A 20,055-nucleotide genomic window follows, 5' to 3' on the forward strand; every position below is an offset into this window, starting at 1 on the left:
TGTGAGAACCTCTCATCATTGCTGAGGTTTTCAAATCTGGTGCACAACATTACAACTTCATTTTGTTCCCTTTAATCCTATCAGTCTGACACTCTGATCCATGCCTTGTCCTAACTGAACTCGTCAGAGCTTTTACACTTTTGTTTTCGACAGCAGTGACAAAGATTCCAACCAGATGAGATTTTTCCTTTTTATGTTGAATTTTCAGCATCAGTTATTTTCTGTTTAATTCTGGTTCTAGAATATGTTCATTAGTATTATTGGTGTTGTATTTTTAAATGTGTCTTTATTTTTAACTAGGGCTTTCCAAAAGCAATGAAATATATCCAGATCAGAGTTGTATATTTCATAATTGCTTAATGCACCATGGGTGTTCAATCAACGACTCTAAAATACCAGTAGCTCAACAGAAACAATCACTGGTGTGTAAAGCAAATGCACTGATGAACTAGAGTGTTTTAGACTTCCATCTTAGGGAAATATGCTTCATCTAATGACCTTTATCTGAAAATACTTTTTGTCTACTGTGGTAGAATTAGAAAGATTGGAATGTGTTTTAAATATGCTGAGTGTCCAAATAGGAATGGAAAACATACTTATGATTAGATTTGACGATTGGCTTGCTCCAGTTTTCTTGCTTCCACTTGTTTCATACCTGGAAATCTTGATGTACGTATTTTCCTGCATATCTTTTTCATGAGCTGTATCAAATTATATTAATTCAATGACGTGAATATATTCATTCAACTTGTAAAACAGTCGAAATAAAAGCTCTAGGAGGATTTCACTTTTAGTGCAGAGAGTTAAGTTATCTGGTATTGTCACTGCAGTGGCTCAGATGGCTACTGTGACACAGGTTTGATTCCTGGTCACTGCTGTGGCACAGGTCCCATCCTTGGCTTGGGAATTTTTACATGTCTCAAGCGTGGCCAAAAAAATTTTTTTAAGCTTTAGGAGATGGTTTATTTCGCTAGAGATTCTGTTTTACTAAATCCCCCAACTCCTAAATATTAGTAACATAAATTCCCCAATTCTGAAGGAATTATGAAGAAACATTTTTATGCCAATGGATATGTTTCTAGGACTCCAACATAGACAGTAAATATAAGTTAGTCCCTGGAAGGGAAGCTATATTGGACTGTCCATAAGAGAAGCAGGATATCATCAGTGAATCTATACTGATAAGATTGTTACGTACCATTATTTTCTGTATGAAACAGTTATGTTACTGTTTTACTGTCTTAGACTCTAAGGATGTGACGAACAAAATGATTAGAAGGCAAACTATTACCAAGAAGTATCACCATGTATACACTAATTATCTCTTGGGATTTTTAGACATTATACAATAGGAATCACTAAACTAGTAAGAACTTAGGAAAGTTTCTATTCTCCATTCGAAGAGTAGAAATATCTGCAGGAAAATTTATAATTCACCAAGTGAAATATATAGGGCACAATGTACTAGCCTAGTTATAACTCTTGCCCTCCTGGTGGTTAGGTACAGAATCTCACAGGTGAGAACTTAGCCCATTGACTGTGTAGGAACTTCATACTTCATAATAGACAGTAGACGGTCTACTGGTGATGAATCATTTGTAATTTACCAATATGATCTCTTTAGTAACTTATATCCTTAGTTGAGGAGAAGGGAGTAATAACGTGTATTGATGAGGTGGAGAATGTCTGGAATATCCAGGACAATCTTGAAGATGTGACTTAAGCAAGATTGTGAGAGTACCTAGGACCTGATGCCACACTTGCCTGATGGGAAGAGGAAGGTGAGCTAGAAGACAGCATATCTAATGGTGTTCTCTTCTTGTCTGAAGGAGGCAGAGTCCAAGTTTCTTGACCAAGGCAGGCCTATAAATGCGATCACATGTGTGTTTTGACTTTTTAGAGTACTGGGCACCAAGAATAAATAAAAGATTAAGTTTCTCAGAGATGGTATTTCTCCCTCCCATAATTGGAGGAGAATTCCTCCTATAAGTCTGGTAGGACTTTGTGTAAGTCTCGTAGGACTGGTAGTTAAGTAGTTACAGTTCTTGGGTCAGAGATGCTTGATCCAAGTCAGCCTCTGGGTGCAGTGGTGGCTTGTTGGGCACATTCCCAAGCAGGCTTTCAGTTCTATTTGGGGGATAAAATGGATGGCAAGAGGGCCTCTGTTATTCTTTGATTAGGAGATATAAATTTTATGTGACCCAAGTGTGTGTGTGTGTGTGTGTGTGTGTGTGTGTGCGCATGTGGAGGAGGGGAGAATCATTTTAGAGAATGTGTTGGAGGATAGAGCTATGTATTACAAAACAGAACTAAAAGATGGTGGAGCTTGAGAGCAATAGGTGGCTAATGGGTGACATCAACAGAACTGGATCCTGTTTTATATAAAACCAGCCTGCACCGATTTAATTATGTAAGTCCATTCTCTCCTTTGCCTTTAAGAGCATTTGATTTGAGTTTAATTCACATGCAATTGAAAGCATTTATTTACTAAGTTCTACATTTATTGGGATATTTGAGCTCATGTGCAGTGTTTTCGTTTTGTGCAACACTTTCAACATAGTATAATATTCTCAAGATAAAAAGGAATTTGCCAGCTTGTTTTACAAAGTGGTAGGACAAACAGGAGACATCTAACAAACATCCAAAGTGAAAGTGTTGGAATTGGAGCCATAGTAAAATTGAATTATTATAATAATTAATAATGTCTTTAAAAGGAAAGGTCATTTTTTCTTTCATACATCTGGAGACTCAAAGATTAAAGATAAAATTCACTTTTGTAAAATAGACTGAAAGTTGCTACTTATGAAGTTCTAAAGATAAATTACCTTTAGCCTTGCCATCTGCTTCTTAGAAAACTATACTTTAATCATCTCAAAGTGTTATCTTTTTATTTTTTATAACAATTAATATAAATTATTTTATATTATTTAAAAATAATATAAATTGTGAAAATTCTGAATTTTTAAAATTCGGAAATTGTGAAAAGTTGAAGATAACATAATGAAAAGCATACAGATCCTACCTCCTAGAAACTGTGTGCTCCAAAAGGCTTGTCTTTGTTCTTTGAACACATGAATACATTTCTGCCCTTCATACAGATTATAGTTATTTTCTGTAGAGAAAATGTTACCTGCCTATAATAGGTAATAAAGTAATATATAGAAAATATCCCATCAAAAAATTAGATAATATTCAAATATATAATTTTTAATATGACAATTGAAAATACTATCTTCTTATAATTTGCATTTCATTAATTAGTAGTAAATTTAACAATTCTTTTTTTTTTGTCTTTTTGCTCTTTCTTGGGCTGCCCCTGCGGCATATGGAGGTTCCCAGGCTAGGGATCGAATCGGAGCCGTAGCCACCGGCCTATGCCAGAGCCAGAGCCACAGCAACGCGGGATCCGAGCCGCGTCTGCAACCTACACCACAGCTCACGGCAATGCCGGATCGTTAACCCACTGAGCAAGGCCAGGGACCGAACCCGCAACCTCATGGTTCCTAGTCAGATTCGTTAACCACTGCGCCACGACGGGAACTCCCTAACAATTCTTAATACATTGCTGGTCTTTTCTTTTTTTAGCAGCTTATTTGTTTCAATTGTTCTATCGGTGCATTTTTTAATTTCCTAAGTGAGTATTTTAAATGCAAGATATTAAACTACTTATAATCATTGATATCTCATATTTAGTCCTATTAGTGAAACGTATTTGTGATTTTCTTTTTTACACTTTTTTTTACTCCTTTGCTGTAAGAATTATAATATTCTTTGCTCCTACCATTTCCAGTATTTTGAAAACTATGTAACCTATTTAAAATTTTATTAGTTAAAAATTTGAAAATTATTCCTTTTACTGTGCTTTGTAATTTTCAAATTAAGATAAAACATTTATCATTTAATATGTGCCACTATTATATGAGTATATTAGGAATACTTTGTCATTGGTTTTATCATTTTCCAATTCTTTTTACTATAATGTAGATTTTTTTTATTCACATGAATTTAGTCAATAATATTTATTGATGTTTACATGCAAGTTTTTTGTTGTTTTTGTTTGGGTGTTTGTTTGTTTCTTCTTTTTTGCTTTTTAGGGCTGCACCTGTGGCATATGTAATTTCCAAGGCTATAGGTCGAATTGGAACTTAAGCTGCCAGCCTATGCCCTATGCCACAACTCATGGCAGCACCAGATCCTTAACCCACTGGGTGAGGCTGGAGATTGAACCCATATCCTCGTGTATGCTAGTCGAGTTGGTAACCCACTGAGCCACAACATGAACTCTCTATATGCAGATTTCTAACCAGATAAAAAATATTTTTCTAGATTTAGTTTTCTTTTTAATTGCTTTTATATAGTGATTTCCTTTGCATTCTTAAGATCCAAATTTTGATTTTTTTCCCTCAAGTCAATTGAAAAATATTCAGGTAATAAATATTTTTTAGAAGTTGCATCGTGTTTTCTTGAAACCTGATATCTAAGACTTCATTTTGAATGGAAAATATTTGCAAATGATAACTTGACAAGTCGTAATATTCTTAAGTCACAAACATGTTTCCCCAAACATACTTTGTAAATACTGCTTCATTCTTATAATAATAGGTTTCTCATTTATTTGTGATGAGACTGGTTGCCTTGTTATAGGCATTTAATATCACACTACATAGTATTAGGTTATCCTTGTAACATTAGGTTCATGGTAATAAGTATGTCAACAATTTCCTATGTAAGTAAATAGCTAAGAATTTGGGATAGACTCAGTATTAAACTCCAGATATCAACCTTACATATTTTACATATATGTAAGGAAAATTTTAGACTTCTCCAGTTTTTCAATAAAATAATGGATTCCTCTTATGTATATTTCATTTTATTTTCCTTAACCAAATACCTGCTAGTCCCATTCCCACAATGGTCTTGTGCTTGTTTAGGTACCATTTATAATTCATTGATTTTTGTAATTGTTTTGAGGAACACTGAAACATTAGAACCTGTTTGTACTCTTGAATATGTATGTGTCAGTTGTCTGTTTTGTTGTTGTTTTTATCATGTGAGTGAAGAATAGTAAGAACAAAATGACACATTAATGGAGTTAAAATGATGAATCTCTTTTAACATGATGCGCCAAACACTTAAGCAGTCAGACCATAACATTTGTAAGAAGTCATGGTGTGTAAAATCTGAGCAAGGAACTTAAAAGTAATAATTATTTTTTTAGGATCTCAGAAGAGATGCAAACAGTTTTCATCTTAACCTTGATATGGATGTGTATTTGTCTTTTTTGGAGTTTGCTTTTATTTTAAAACCTGTAAAAGCATTGTGATGAAATCAAACATCTCGCCAATACATTTGGAGAAAAAAAAATGATTGCCTGTTACTATACTGTATATCACTCAGAAGCATATTTGCACAGCTGTCTTTCATAATTTACCTGTAATTTTGCATGGAACGTAGAAACTTAATAAATGCCATCCACAGGAAGAAATATTTTAAAGAAAATAGTTGATGTATATATTTGAAGGCCTGTCTAAATATAACTAACCTCAAAATACTGTTTTTCTGTTAAAAAATTGAAAAATAATTTTAGACATTGCTGTGAATTAACATTTTGGATTTAATGATTTGGCCATTTAAACATTTGAACATATTTAAAGATTTAAACATTTGATTTTAAATGAACTCATTTAAAATTCCTTGTGTGCTTGTTTTTACTAATAATCTGTGTGAAACGATTTTAATCAAATAAGTTGGTTTTAAAATTTTATAAATAATGAAAATTATTGTTTCCGTAATTCCTGAGTTAGCATTTTGATTGCACTAGAGCAGTTTCTAGATTTCGTCTTAACACACACACACACACACACACACACACACACACAGACACAGACACACACACACACACACACACACGTTTAGTTGGTAGCAGAACATTCTGGCATGGCTTTCAGAGGGTAAATTGAAAACCCAAAGGAATTGCATTTTTCTTTTTCTGATTCTGAATTTCTTGCATTTGTTATATTAACATGATGTGAATACCCTATTTTCCTTTTCAACAAAGCATAAATCTAGATCCCTTTGGATCCTGTAAAGAATAGAGAGTGATCTTCTTTGAAGTAATGAGTTCACAAAAAAAAGTCAAAAGTAGTTTAAAAGATACTATGTGGCATATCTCATAAGGTGAAGAATGCCTTCAATAAAATCTCAATTTGGGGTTTCTTTTCTTTTCTTTTTTTTTTCAGGAATGAGGAAGCTGATACTCATTTCAAAAGCAACGATTAGAAAGTAGATGCCTTTGCTAGAAAATACTTTTTTGATGCCTGACAGCAGATGATATTGAATAAAAATGAGGTAAATACTCTCACAATTTCATAAATTTAAAAACTCATTTAAAAGTTTTAGAATTTTTTTTTTTTTTAAGTCACTTGTCTTTTTTAGGGCTGCGTGCGCGACTCATGAAGGTTCCCAGGCTAAGGGTCTAATCAGAGCTGTTGCTGCCAGCCTATGCAAGAGCCACAGCAATGCCAGATCTGAGCTGTGTCTGTACCTACACCACAGCTCACGGCAATTCTGGATCCTTAACCTACTGAGCTAGGCCAGGGATTGACCCCGCAACCTTATGGTTCCTAGTTGGATTTGTTTCCATGAAACAATGGTGGGAACTCCAGTTTTCAAAGTTTTTATTGTTAAATGTATACACTGAAATATATGCTTATAGTTAAAGAATAATAATAACTATATGTTAGGCCCTTCTATACATTATTAGTCTGAGATAACAGATTATTGGTGTTTTAAGAGCTCCAAGTGTGATCCTCTATGCAAACCTTTTTTCTTAACTCCTGAAATACGTGTTCTCTTATTTTTACTAATAATTTTAAAGTATTTGTTTCCATAGTTATACAGTACTTGATTTTCCTGTTTGAAACTTTGGTAAATAGATACTGAAGAGAATTAATCTGTGATTTCATTATTTCAATCAATTACATGATTAAGATAACCAAGTGGATGTGTCTGATAGAATTCCTTTTGAATAGAGTGGACTCTTCCAATGTGTGTGCGCAATAATTTTATCTATACTAGTGTTAGGAATCAAATAGGTCGATTCCTGTATTTTGGTATAATGAGGAATGCTCTGAGGAATATACTTGTGTTTGTTTCCTAGTGCTATGGAAGAGAACTGCTGTCTTGGTTTGTCAACTTTAATAGTAATATAATTTATTTTCTAAATTAGTTTCGCTAGTTTATGCTATCACAATTTGGCATTCTCATTACTTCACATCATCTACAACCCTAAATATTATCTGACTTTTAATTTTTGTAAATCTGATTTTTGTGAAATGACATACTATTGTGAGTTTAATTTGCATTTCCCTGAAAAGCAGAGAGGTAAATGATCCTGTACCTATTCTGTGCCATTTGTATATCTTCTTTTGCAAAGTGCCAATTTATACATTTTTGCCAGTTTTCATTCTGATTTTTCTTTTTATTATTGAATTGAATCTGTATATGATCCATGCCACCATTTTGCTAATTATGGGTTTTGTATATTTTCTTCAGTGTGTGACTTGAAGCATTTCAGTTACTTTTTGGTAATTTTGAATTTCAATGTATTTTAATTTTTAAATTCAATGTATTAAATAAACCAATCTTTACTTTTACAATTACAAAGTAACCACACTTTTTTTTTCCTCCTTTCAATCTTTTAAGTTTATTACTTTAAATTTCTTTTACTTTGCCAAATAAACCCTCAAGTAAAATATCGTCTAGCTAGTTGACATAAATGTTTTGTTTCTGTTCTGAAAGTAAATATTTGAAATACATAAATACTTTCACCATTCAATATCATGTTTGTTGTAAGATTTTTGTAAATGCCTCTGTTAATTTAGTAATGTTTATTAGAAGTTTCTTGTGTTGTCTATACCTGCTGTTGGATTTTATAGACACCTCTGAATATGTCATACTGATCCTTTTTTCTTTTTGAATTGCTTCTTATGGTAAATCATGTTCAATTCTCTAATTCAAACACATTACTGAGATTATGCTGCAGTATCTTTTCTACACAATTATTCTGATCATTCACTGTTACATTTAGCACTATTGCATCCATGTGCTATTATTTTTAGCACATTTGAGATTTCCTGCAATTTTCTTTCACGTCCTTTTATGTTTGTATTATTTTACCTGTTGCTATGCAATGAATTACCCCCAAATTTAGTTGTTTAAAATAAAAAGTATTATCTTGAAGTTTCTGAGACTTAGAAAACTGGGCGCCTCTTGCACAAGGTTTTATCTGAGGTTTTACAGGGGGATAATCCTCTAACAACTTCACTCATGTAGTTTTTGGCAAGATTCAATTTCTTAGTGTCTGTTGAACTGACGTCCTCAGTTTTTCATTGACTGTTGATTAATTCCTTCAATTCCTTGCCAAATTAGCCTTACTGTATAGCACATCTCACAGCATAGCAGCTGGCTTTCCCACAGAACAGCAAATGAAAGCACAAGAGAGGGAGAACAGATGCAAAGTTTTGTGTAACCTAATCTCAGAAACCTAATCTCCCATTGTTACTGAGGTCTGTCCTTTAATTGTCTATTAAAACATGTCCTTTAGCCCTTGTAACTGTGGAGTGATATGGATCATGAAGAGTCTGTGTTATGTCCAGTAACTGAACTCATTGATCTGCAGCTGGGCTGCAAATCTGGGCCTGATTTTTGATGCAATATGATTAGAAAACAAATGTGGTCTTGTAGGACTTGGACAGTGTGACTGAAGTCAGTGGAATGCTTGGGGATGGCTAAGCCACACCCATAGAAAGTATCAGCTGCAGTCAGGACCAACTAAAACCTTTTGGATGGGACAGGAGGCTCAGTGTGATCTACCTGCCAAGAAGGTCTTAGTCCACTGTCTCTTGCCATCTATCTCAGGGCAGGGTGTTTAGCCTGACCAGGGTCTGGCAGCGAGGGTAGCTTTTTGATGCTTTTTCTGATGATGGTGGCAGTTTATGTGTGTAAGCCCACTCTAGGAGGGTATCTGAATTTTCATGAGCTGTCTGCTCCTGTATTCAGGTGTTTGCATATATGTTCTGGGATCAAGAACACTTCAGTCCCTGCATTTACTTGTTGAGCATGGTCTGCTCACTGGTTATGTTTTTCCTCATCAGTGTTGGGGCCTCTCTGGTGAGCATTTGTATGGGGAACAAAAAACTTAAAAGAAACAGAACTGATTTTACTCAAATGTCTGATCTCCATAGGGGGCTTCTTTTTTATGTCACTGTGATGCTTGCCAGAGAGGCCCCTGTAAATGGCAGCCTGTTGACTATAGTGAGCGAGTCTGGTAGGTGATCAGTCTTCCATATGCCCCTTTATTATTACTATTTTTCGGCAGTACCCATGGCATGAGGGATTGAATCCATGCCACAGCAGTGACTTGAGCCACAGATCTGTAAGAGAAATGAGGGCACAGGGCAAACAGCTACTCACAAACTTAGAGACACCAGCAGGTAAGTACAGAGAATCACAGTTTAACTGAGCAGAAATCCAAGAAATGAAACCTCAGAGGGAACCAGTGCCAAAGTAAGAATACTTGAATTATAATTGATTAATTTTTGGAGATGAATTGTGAACAAGTTTAAGAATTAAAAATATCAGGAGAGGCCATCCTTAATGGGTCCCCACTGTTTTGTGACTTTTATATCAGGAACCCTACCAGGTTCTTATGATGAAGACTGGAAAAATCCCCTCCTGATTCCAGCAGAGGAAAGGAAAAGCAGCCGTTTTGAAAAGGCAACATTCTGTTTGTAACAAGGCGTGTCCTCGAAAACATTTTACCAGAACTCACTGATCTGGTAGAAAGGAAATACCCAACTCCAGCCCCATGTAGACATCCATGTAAAAGAAAGGAAATACCTAAATTCAGCCATGTTAGTCATCCTCCCCATCTAAGGGGCAGGGGAAGTAAAACAGAAAAGCATATGTGAAATTCACAGTCCAGAGGCAGAGACTCACTAAAAGAATAAGACCTAATTACAGGATGAAAGAATGCCTCCCTTCCCACCACATTTTGAAACCATATTATAAAAGCCTTATTCACAATTTTTCTTTCTTTTTTTTTTTTCTTTTTGCCGTTTTTCCATTTCTTGGGCCACACCCATGGCATATGGAGGTTGCCAGGCTAGGGTTCGAATCGGAGCTGTAGCCACCGGCCTACGCCAGAGGCACAGCAACGCGGAATCCGAGCTGTGTCTGTGACCTACACCACAGCTCACAGCAACGCTGGATCCTTAACCTACTGAGTGAGGCCAGGGATTGAACCCGCAACCTCATGATTCCTAGTCAGATTCGTTAACCACTGAGCCATGATGGGAACTCCCCCACAATTTTTCTTGTAGGTCATCTTTAGCTATCAATAAAAAATTTCAAGACATACTGCAAGTCAAAAAATAGAGTATGAAGAGATAGAGCAAGGACAGGAACCTGGCTCAGTTATAGCAGGAATTTTGGCATTATCAGACCAGGAATTTAAAATGTTCCCTAACTGAATATTTAAAAATGAGCTATAGGAGTTTTCTTTCTGGTGCAGTGGAGATGAATCCCACTAGGAACCATGAGGTTGGGGGTTTGATCTAAGGCATCCATTGCTCAGTGGGTTAAGCATCCGGCGTTGCCATGAAGTGTGGTGTAGATTGCAAACACAGCTCGGATCCCAGGCAGCCTGCAGCTGTAGCTCTGATTTGACCCTAGCCTGGAACTTCCATGTGCTGCGGTTGCTGCCCTAAAAAGCAAAAAAAAAAAAAAAAAAAAAAAAGAGCTATAATTCATATGCTAAGGCCTCTAATGGGCCAAGTAGACTTTGTGCAAGAACAAATGCACACGAGAAACAAAAATTCTGCCAGATGTCACAGAAGAAGTAATATACAATCTGACAAACTTATTTACAAAACAAAAAAATTCATAGATTTCTTATTTTATAATGATTTTTATTCTTTCCATTATATCTGGTTTATAGTGTTCTGTCAATTTTCTGCTGTACAGCATGGTGACCCAGTTACACATACACGTGTACATTCTTTTTTCTCACATTATCTATCGTGCTTCATCATAAGTGACTAGACATAGTTCCCAGAACTATACAGCAGGATCTCATTGCTTATCCATTCCAAAAGCAGTAGTTTGCATCTATTAACCCCAAATTCCCAAACCATCCCACTTCCTCCCCCTTCCCCTTGGCAACCACAAGTCTGTTCTCCAAGTCCATGATTTTCTTTTCGGTGGAAAAGTTCATTTGTGCCATATATTAGATTCCAGATATAAGTGATAGCATATGGTATTTGTCTTTCTCTTTATTTTATTTTATTTTATTTTATTTTATTTTATTTTATTTTATTTTTGTCTTTTGTCATTTGTCTTTTTAGGGCCGCACCTGCAGCATATGGAGGTTCCCAGGTAGGTGTCTAATCGGAGCTGTAGCTGCCAGCCTATGCCAGAGCAACAGCAATGTCAGATCTGAGCTGTGTCTGCGACCTACACCACAGCTCACGGCAACACCAGATCCTTAACCTGCTGAGCGGGGGTGGGGATCGAACCCACAACCCCATGGCTCCTAGTCAGATTCGTTTCTGCTGCGCCACGACGGGAACTCCTGTCTTTCTCTTTCTGACTTCACTCAGTGTGAGAGTCTCTCGTTCCATCCATGTTGCTGCAAATGGCATTATTTTGTTCTTTTTTATTGCCAAGTAGTATTCCATTGTGTATATATACCATATCTTCCTAATCCAATCGTCTGTTGATGGACATTTGGCTATTGTCTTGGCTATTGTGAATAGTGCTGCAGTGAACATGTGTGGTCATGTGTCTTTTTCAAGGAAAGTTTTGTCTGGATATATGCCCAAGAATGGGATTGCTGGGTCATATGGTAGTTCTATGTATAGTTTGCTAAGGTACATGCATGCTGTTTTCCACAGTGGTTGTACCAGCTTACATTCCCACCAACAGTGTAGGAGGGTTCCCTTTTCTCTACACCCTCTCCAGCATTTGTTATTTGTGGACTTAATGGTGGCTGTCTGACTTGTATGTGGTAGTACCTCATAGTAGTTTTGATTTGCATTTCTCTAATAGTCATGGATGTTGAGCCTTTTTTCATGTGCTTGTTGAGTTGTTACTCTACTAACTGTTAACACATTACATAGTCTCATAAATTTCCCACTTCTGTGACTTTGATTTTAACATTTATTCTGACTATCATTCTCTTCTTTAGGTTTTTTATTAAATGAACTCAACCTTCATGGTAAAAATGAAATACATACTTTGATTTTTTTCATTTTATCTGAAAGTTTAAATCAATTAATTTTTATATTTCCATGGTATTTTATACATTATTCTGTGATAATATGTACTGCACTGTGTTTAATTACCTGTTTACATGTCTATATTCAGGGACAAGACATTATTGAACTTAGTGTTCAGATTAGTCTTCTTTATCATTCTCACTGAATCATACTTAAGTCCAAAGTTCACTTTTAAATCAATTAGCATTGGGATAGTCACCTTCCTGTTGAAATATAAGCATTTGTCTGTCCTGATATGAATTTGAAACTTCGCTGATATCTATTATGGAAATATCTAAGTTGTAGCTTTTGTTGTATGTGGTCACAGGCATATCTCTGGGTGTTTATGTGTATTGTGGGCATTGAATGCAGTAAGTCTGTGTGTATGTGTTGCTGTGTATGTTATTTTGAGTGTGACTAGTGAAGGGGAACTGTGTAGATAAAATTCACTTTCCTTAAGGTAGAACTTTAAGAAGCCTAGTCTATGAACCAGAGAATTATCAATTTTGTACCAGTTTTTCAGTTTGCTGCTCATTGTAATCATTGCAAATTTTTGTTGTACAGAGTTGAAACTGAGTATTTTGTCTTATTTTTCTACCTTTAAGAAGAGGAATTAAAAGAAAAATGAGAACTTTAATAGCATTTTATTCTTTTTTGTATTAATAGAGCTAAAACTTGTGACTAGCCCTGTGAGATTTTTACAGGTCTAAGATTATGTCCAAAATGAAAGTTAAAAAATAAGTTATCAAAAGTAAGATAGGTGCTATTTTGTATTATTATCATTGTATCATTGTATGTCTCCTAGTAGAGGAAATTATCCCATTCAGGACAAATAATACTTACTAACAAAATACCTGTTAATTGACTACATTCTCCTCTTAATTACTGCATAGATACTTGGATCTATGCACACTTTAAATCTGAACATTTAAGGAAATCTTTATTGGAATATTCTGTTCTTATTCCTAGAGGGGAAAGCCAAATGTGTTTTAAAAAATTAGGAGTTCCTGTCATGGCGCAGTGGTTAACGAATCTGACTAGGAACCATGAGGTTGCAGGTTCGATCCCTGGCCTTGCTCAGTGGGTTAAGGATCCAGCGTTGCCATGAGCTGTGGTGTAGGTTGCAGATGTGGCTCGGATCCCGTGTTGCTGTGGCTCTGGTGTAGGCCAGCAGCTATAGCTCCGATTCACCCTAGCCTGGGAACCTCCATATGCTGCAGGAGTGGCCCAAGAAATGGCAAAAAGACCAAAAAAAAAAAAAAATTGCATTGGTCTTACTCTAGTTCCAACTTTCTATTCTATATCTGTACACAAAATCAACATTGCTGTGAGTTTATAAACTCATACAATTTTGGAAGCTAAGCAAAACTTTACATCAAGTTACATGATCCTGTTATTTCGCCTTGTGTTTCCCAGGGATTCTTTCTATGGTAACTGTACATGTTTTTCACCATTGATCAAGAAACACATCTCATCCTCCCCAGAACATCTGCTGAAACAGATTTGTCTGTATTAAGGATTTCAAGATCCGAATTGCACTGTTCAAGCCATTGTCAGTATTCAACTAATAGCTAGTTCCATTTCTGGGGCTATATTTAAGTATTCATTCTTGATTCAAGTTGTCTTGTTCCAAACACAGAAGAAGTGAATTTTTAGATGTCCTAGCTAATTTTCATGTCAAACTATCATAGTCTACTGCCTGATTCTTCCAGAGTTGACCTCTTAGTCCTTAGTACCTTTTTTCTCAACATAACTTGGCAACTCTAAAACTTGTTTGCTATTACTCCTTCATGTATCCTTCATACTCAAGGTGACCATGCACTCCCATGAAATAAGTGAGTGAGTTTTACTCCCCTTTCCTCATTATTTGTCTTGCTATATGTGAAAAGAGTTTAATAAAAAAAAATGAATATATTAATTAATATTATTATAAAATAAATGATTGTAACATAAATATTAATGAGAGCTGTAGACTGAAGCCTTCTTCTTGAGGACTCTGTCAGCTAACTTTATTACTAATACGTTCATGTTTATCTCATGTTTCACAGTGACCAATAGCAATAAGAGGCATGTAGTAAATATCACTGTGAAAAGAAGACTCAATTTAATTTTAATGAGGAGAAATAAAATAGGTTATCCAAACAATCACCTAACATAAAGTAACCTTCCCTGATTTATGGATGGCAAATATATGTTTTGAATAACTCCTGTATAACATACTCATTGGTTGCTGAAACTTTCTGTTCGTATTTTTATTTTCATGCATAATAAAGCATAAAATATTGCAAATAGCCCCCATTTTGCTGTGCTCTGAGAAAAATTTGCTGTGCTTTGTGCTCAAAATTTGAGTAACAAATGGAAAATTAATTTTATGTATATTTCTGATATTTTATTTGCTGAATTATATTAGTTTGCTGAAGCTGCCATAACAAATTGCCACAGGCTGGGTGGCTTAAACAATAGAATTTATTTTCCCATAGTTCTGGAGGATAGGAGTCTGTGATCAAGGCGTTTGGATGCCTGGTTTCCCTGAGGCCTCTCTCCTTGGCTTGCAGGTGCCACTGTACTACTGTGTCCTCACATGATCTCTCTGTGTGCTACATCCCAGGTGGCCCTCTCTACATTCAGATTGGATGAAGTCCCATCCTAAAGGCTTCATTTTCGTTTAATTACTTCTCTACAAGGCTTTGCCTCTAAATATAGTCACATTCTAAGGCCTTGGGTAAAGGTTTCAGTGTATGGCTTGGAAGGGGAGGAATTCAGTCTGTAACAGTGCTTAATATATAAATATGAAAAATCAAGGGAAATAGATATAGTTACCTTTAAATTAGATTTTGATGCAGTATTCTAATGTAAATATAAATATTTTCTTAAATGCATTCTAAAATTTAGTTTGGTCCTAAATACATTTATGATTAAAATTTTCTGTGAATTTACAAATGATTATTAAGCATTATCTCAAAATAAAATATTGAAAATTTACATTTATAATTAATTCTCTATCTCCTTTTTCAGTAGCAAAGCAGGAAAAAAACAAGATTAACTGTTGCATGACTCTTTTATGTCAACTTTTAAAGTATGAGTTCTATTTCAAAGTATTCTTAAAAATAATAAGTCATATTGAAAATGGTGTATCTCTAACATTCACTGAAATAATTTCTACTGTCTCATTAAGGTACATGAAAAAGAAAAAAAAACTTTCAATAATAAGAACTACATCTGACAGTAAAGTTATTGTTAAAGTTTAGAAGAACTTTTCACTAATTTCAGCTGTACAAATTAAACTGAGTATGTATAGTTTATGGATGCCAGAAAATATAGTCTTAAGTAAAGAGAAAATATACTCCTTCTTTTGATTCAAAAACTTCTTTCCGGGGTTCCTGTTGTAGCTCAGCAGGTTAAGAACTTGACTAGTGTCCATGAGGATGTTGGTTTGATCCCTGGCCTTGCTCAGTGGGTTAAGGATCTGTGTCTGTGGTGTAGGCTGGCAGCTGCAGCTTCTATTCAACGCCTAGCCAAGGAACTTCTGTATGCTGCAGGTGCAGCCCTAAAAAGAAAAAACAAAACATTTCTTTCCCTCTCTTTCTCTTCTCTCTCTGTATCTTTCCCTCTCTCTCTTTTGTTCTCTCTCTCCTCTTCTGCATATAGTGAGAGACAAGCTCCTAGTATGAGCAGTTATCTCCCTGGGCTTAGAATATAGTTCTGGAACATCAGAATCTCTAAGGGAGAAAGGGAATATATAATGTTAAAGTACACTCAATATTATAATAGAATTCTTAGTAATATACATTTCAGAAAGTATCAGTGGACAGTCTCTTTGTGATTTATGGGCATATGCAAATAAATACATTTTTAAGAATTGGCGTATGAAGCATTGCCATAATTCTTCTGTAGTCTAAGATTATTGGGGACTCATCTCACACTGTTTCACACTGAGTTTATTGTAGCTTGATCCTCCAGCTCCTTTTCTACCACATTTCTTGTCTTTGAACCTACCATTGTCTCACATTTAGAGCTAAATGCTACTATGGCCATTTTTCCTATTTTCATTTTTCCTTATTTCCCATAACAAAACTTTCTCTAAGTCTTCTATTCTTAAATTCTTTATCATATCCAGACCCTATCCTTCCACTGTGGATCCTTGGTTGCCATACTTAGAACTGAAAACTAAATTCAAAAATAGAGAAAAAAATATTTCTCAAGAATCTTAGATGTGAAAACAAAGTGACTGTTTAACATAGGAAGGCAGAATATAGCAGAATTCATTAATGCTGTGACTTTCAGTGAAGGGAAGAGGGAGGTTATAAAAATTCCTTTGTTTTATGAAAATGTTTCAAAAACTTTTTAGATTTACAACATTTTATTTTCATATGTACATAAAAAAGATTTTACATAATTGATATTATAGCTTGATAGAGTACGATCTTGAGAATAATCATCACCAGAATCCATATGAAGAGTTTCCCTGTGGTGTATTGGGTTAAGGTTCTGGCATTGTCACTGCAGAGGCTTAGGTTGTTGTTGTGGTAAGGGCTTAATCCTTGGCCATGGACACAGCAAACAAACAAACAACCCAAAAGAAACAACAAAACCAAAGAAACAGAAACCATCTTGATAATAAGTGACATTACCTTGTTGAATATACCACAGTGCAATACTATTCTTCAATTTTATTAGTATTGCAGTAATAAAATATACAAATAAAAGTCACAAAGAGACCAAAGTAAAGAAATTGGACAACCGATTCATATCTGTAACTATAATCTTTGCATACACGTACTATGTGTCTGGCATTGCTACTGGTTACTTAATGTTCCAACTAGTTTGTATGTATATAAAACTAAACTAAAATGAGTTACTATATTGGGGACAGTTTGGCAACATGTAGTTAGTTGGGGGCAGAACTGAGAGAAATTAAGTTATGTGAATTAATTTGAAGAATTGTGTGTACAATTTTATTGTCCTCACATTAAACATAACATTTGCTCCATTCATCTGTCAGTTCAGCTACCACAAAGATGTTCTTTTCACAGCAAAGAGCAGAAGCACAGAAATGCTGAGAAAGATTGTGTAGAAACTTGCAAAGAGCCCTAAGTCTTTATCTCAAAATTAGCCCATTATCACTTCCACCCACCTACCATTGGCTTCTCCAAATGAAGTCATTTGGCCTCACTTGATATGTAAGAGGTGACAAAGTATACTCTGGTTCCAGTGAGCATGTATAAATACTAAGGCAGGGAGAAAACAAGAATTTGTGCACAAGAAGCCAACCTACCACAGAAATTATACAGTCCCATTTCCTACCTTGCACCTCTTTCTACCCACTTCTTGCTGATGAGGCAGTAGAAGGTAAGCTGCTTAGCTTGTTTTGTGCAGCGGGTAATGACAGAACTTTAGTATCTAGCCCATCAAACTCCTAATAGTGCTGTTTTTCTTCCAGAGCAAGGTACAGGTGTACTGCTATCCAACTGAAAGAAATATTAAATAGTGAAAGTCATCCAGGAGCAGGAAGTGTAAAAATAATTTTATTAATTGAATTATGTTTATTAATACACTAATTTATTGTCACTGAGAAAATTTCATGAAAAGGAATTTAAGCAGTGTTTTAATTAGGTGAGTTTATTGATCAGAAATGATTAAAGAGTGTCTATGTTAAGTTTTAGAATAGGTACTTGAGTTATAATGGTTAAAAAAATCTAATTGATCTTTGCTTTTATTGGGAAGCATAAAGAAAATTTGAATAGCAATAAGTAGGTTATTAGGAATTTTTGAAATTCAAGTAAAAGATAATGTTGTGTAAGATTACAGGTACTGAAGATGATAGAACACAGCCATGTTAGAGATGTGGGATGAATAAAATGTGTTTGTATGATTTGAAGAATAGATTTCTAAGACGATCTATTTTGAGCATATGAGGATATGGATGCATAATTTAAAGAAGTGAGTATTAATGGGGGGAATTTTTTGATGAAGTAATGTAAACTCTCATTTCTGAAGGTGGATAAAGATGGTTGTATAGAATATCAGTATGGATGCAAAATAATTAAATATTAAATCTATGATTTTAGACTTCAAAAGAGAATTTGGAGGTGGGTATGTTATGAAGTGAAGTATCAGCTAATGACAATTACAGTTAGAAGGGTGGATAAAATCAATTTGTAGAATTCAGAGTGGAACTTTGGGTAAGAGAGTATTGGAATTAGCATTGTTCCAAGGGTATTTATATGTCAGTTATTATAAAGGTGGTTTAAAAAGATGATTAAGAAGGAATAGATAAACAGATAAATGGCTAATATAATGAGGCCAAGAAAGAATACATTTCAAGAATTAAGAAAGATGTCACCTTCATATGATATAGCTGAAATGATTAAACTAAGGACTATGATTGCTTCAATGGATATAGCAAGAATGGTGTTGGTGAAGTGATAGGAGTTGATTCTGATATTTTTAGATTCGCAGCCAATCTAAGAAGTTTGAAGTACTAAGGCATTATATATTCATTCATTCATTCATTCAATCATTCCAGTAAACTTTTAAATTAAATTGATAAAGTGTTTTCTAGAAAATATGCCCTGATAAGAGGAGTTTTAAAACTGTACTTTTTATTTTCTCATCATGAAAGCCTTTGATATAAATAAAACCTTCATTGATCAGATGTAAAATTATAGCATTAAATGTCAGTTTCACTAAAAAAATACTCTTGGACAGTCAGAATGAAATGAAATAAAATCACTTCGCCAGGCTTGCAGAGCTCTGAAGTAATACATTTACCTCAATATTGTATCCCATATATCATGATTCAAACATATCCATAAAATTATTTCTGGGTTTAAGATGTTTTGGGGTGACAGAAGAGCAATGACAAATTTAGTTAAATATGAGAATGTACAAAATTGTATTGCTGAAATAGGTTTCTTTTCTAATCTAATTGTCAATTTTCTTTCTCTTTCAGAAGAAAGTAATAGGGATATTGATCAGGAGTCCCAAGTGTATCACCCTTCTTTTTTTGTCCTAAAGGTCATAGACCCAAAGCTGCTGCTCCAAGAAAAAAAGTAAATCTTTTATAACAAAAACCAGTCAAGCCAGCGAACTCCAAATATTCATTTTATAGAAGTCTTTGAGAAAAGAAAATTACATTATTAAAGTTTATTGAGGACATTTACTTGAGGTTTCTGCTATAGTACCCCTCTTTCTTTTTCACCCAAGATGGTATTAACATGGATTCTCATGTCCATGAACTCAACTTTCAGAGGCTGGCTTGCTATGGTAGTTCTGTTCAAACTCTAATTCTTTAGTTCTCAAGAATTTCTTTAGAGCAGTAAGTGAGTTTGATGGAGAGTTTAGTTCACATTTTCTTTCCTTCTTCTTTTCTCCTTTTTTTTTTTTTTTTTTTTTTTTTGGCCACACCCACGGCATGTAGAAGTTCTCCAGCTAGGGATCAAATCTGCCCCACAGCAGTGACCCAAGACACTGCAGTGACAGTACTGGATCCTTAGCCCACTGCACCAGAAGAGAACTCCTAGCTCACATTTTCAATAAGAACTAAAATGTTTGAGTTCACAAGTATACATGTAAATTTGGTATGATTCAAACTGGATAGCAAGGTATAAAACGAAAAGTAGAAGTCATTTCAACACAAAGGCCCTCTCCAAAAAATGTACTACCATTTTCTAGTTATCATAAGTACATTCTTTTTAACAACTGAAAAATAACCTCTTATTTTGTGATATCATACTTT

The 20,055-nt window shown here is 34.9% G+C and overlaps 1 long non-coding RNA gene across 1 annotated transcript in view; it reads left to right on the forward strand.

Moving 5' to 3' along the window:
* Positions 1–20,055, forward strand: part of LOC106504727 — a 231,836-nt gene that overhangs the window by 191,443 nt on the left and 20,338 nt on the right. Inside the window, exon 6 of the long non-coding RNA XR_002346795.1 lies at positions 6,240–6,348. This is a non-coding gene — a long non-coding RNA (uncharacterized LOC106504727). The remainder of the gene's footprint in view (positions 1–6,239; positions 6,349–20,055) is intronic.

The sequence above is a fragment of the Sus scrofa genome, chromosome 8 (genome assembly GCF_000003025.6).
Source record: "Sus scrofa isolate TJ Tabasco breed Duroc chromosome 8, Sscrofa11.1, whole genome shotgun sequence".
In the NCBI taxonomy this organism is placed as follows: domain Eukaryota; kingdom Metazoa; phylum Chordata; class Mammalia; order Artiodactyla; family Suidae; genus Sus; species Sus scrofa.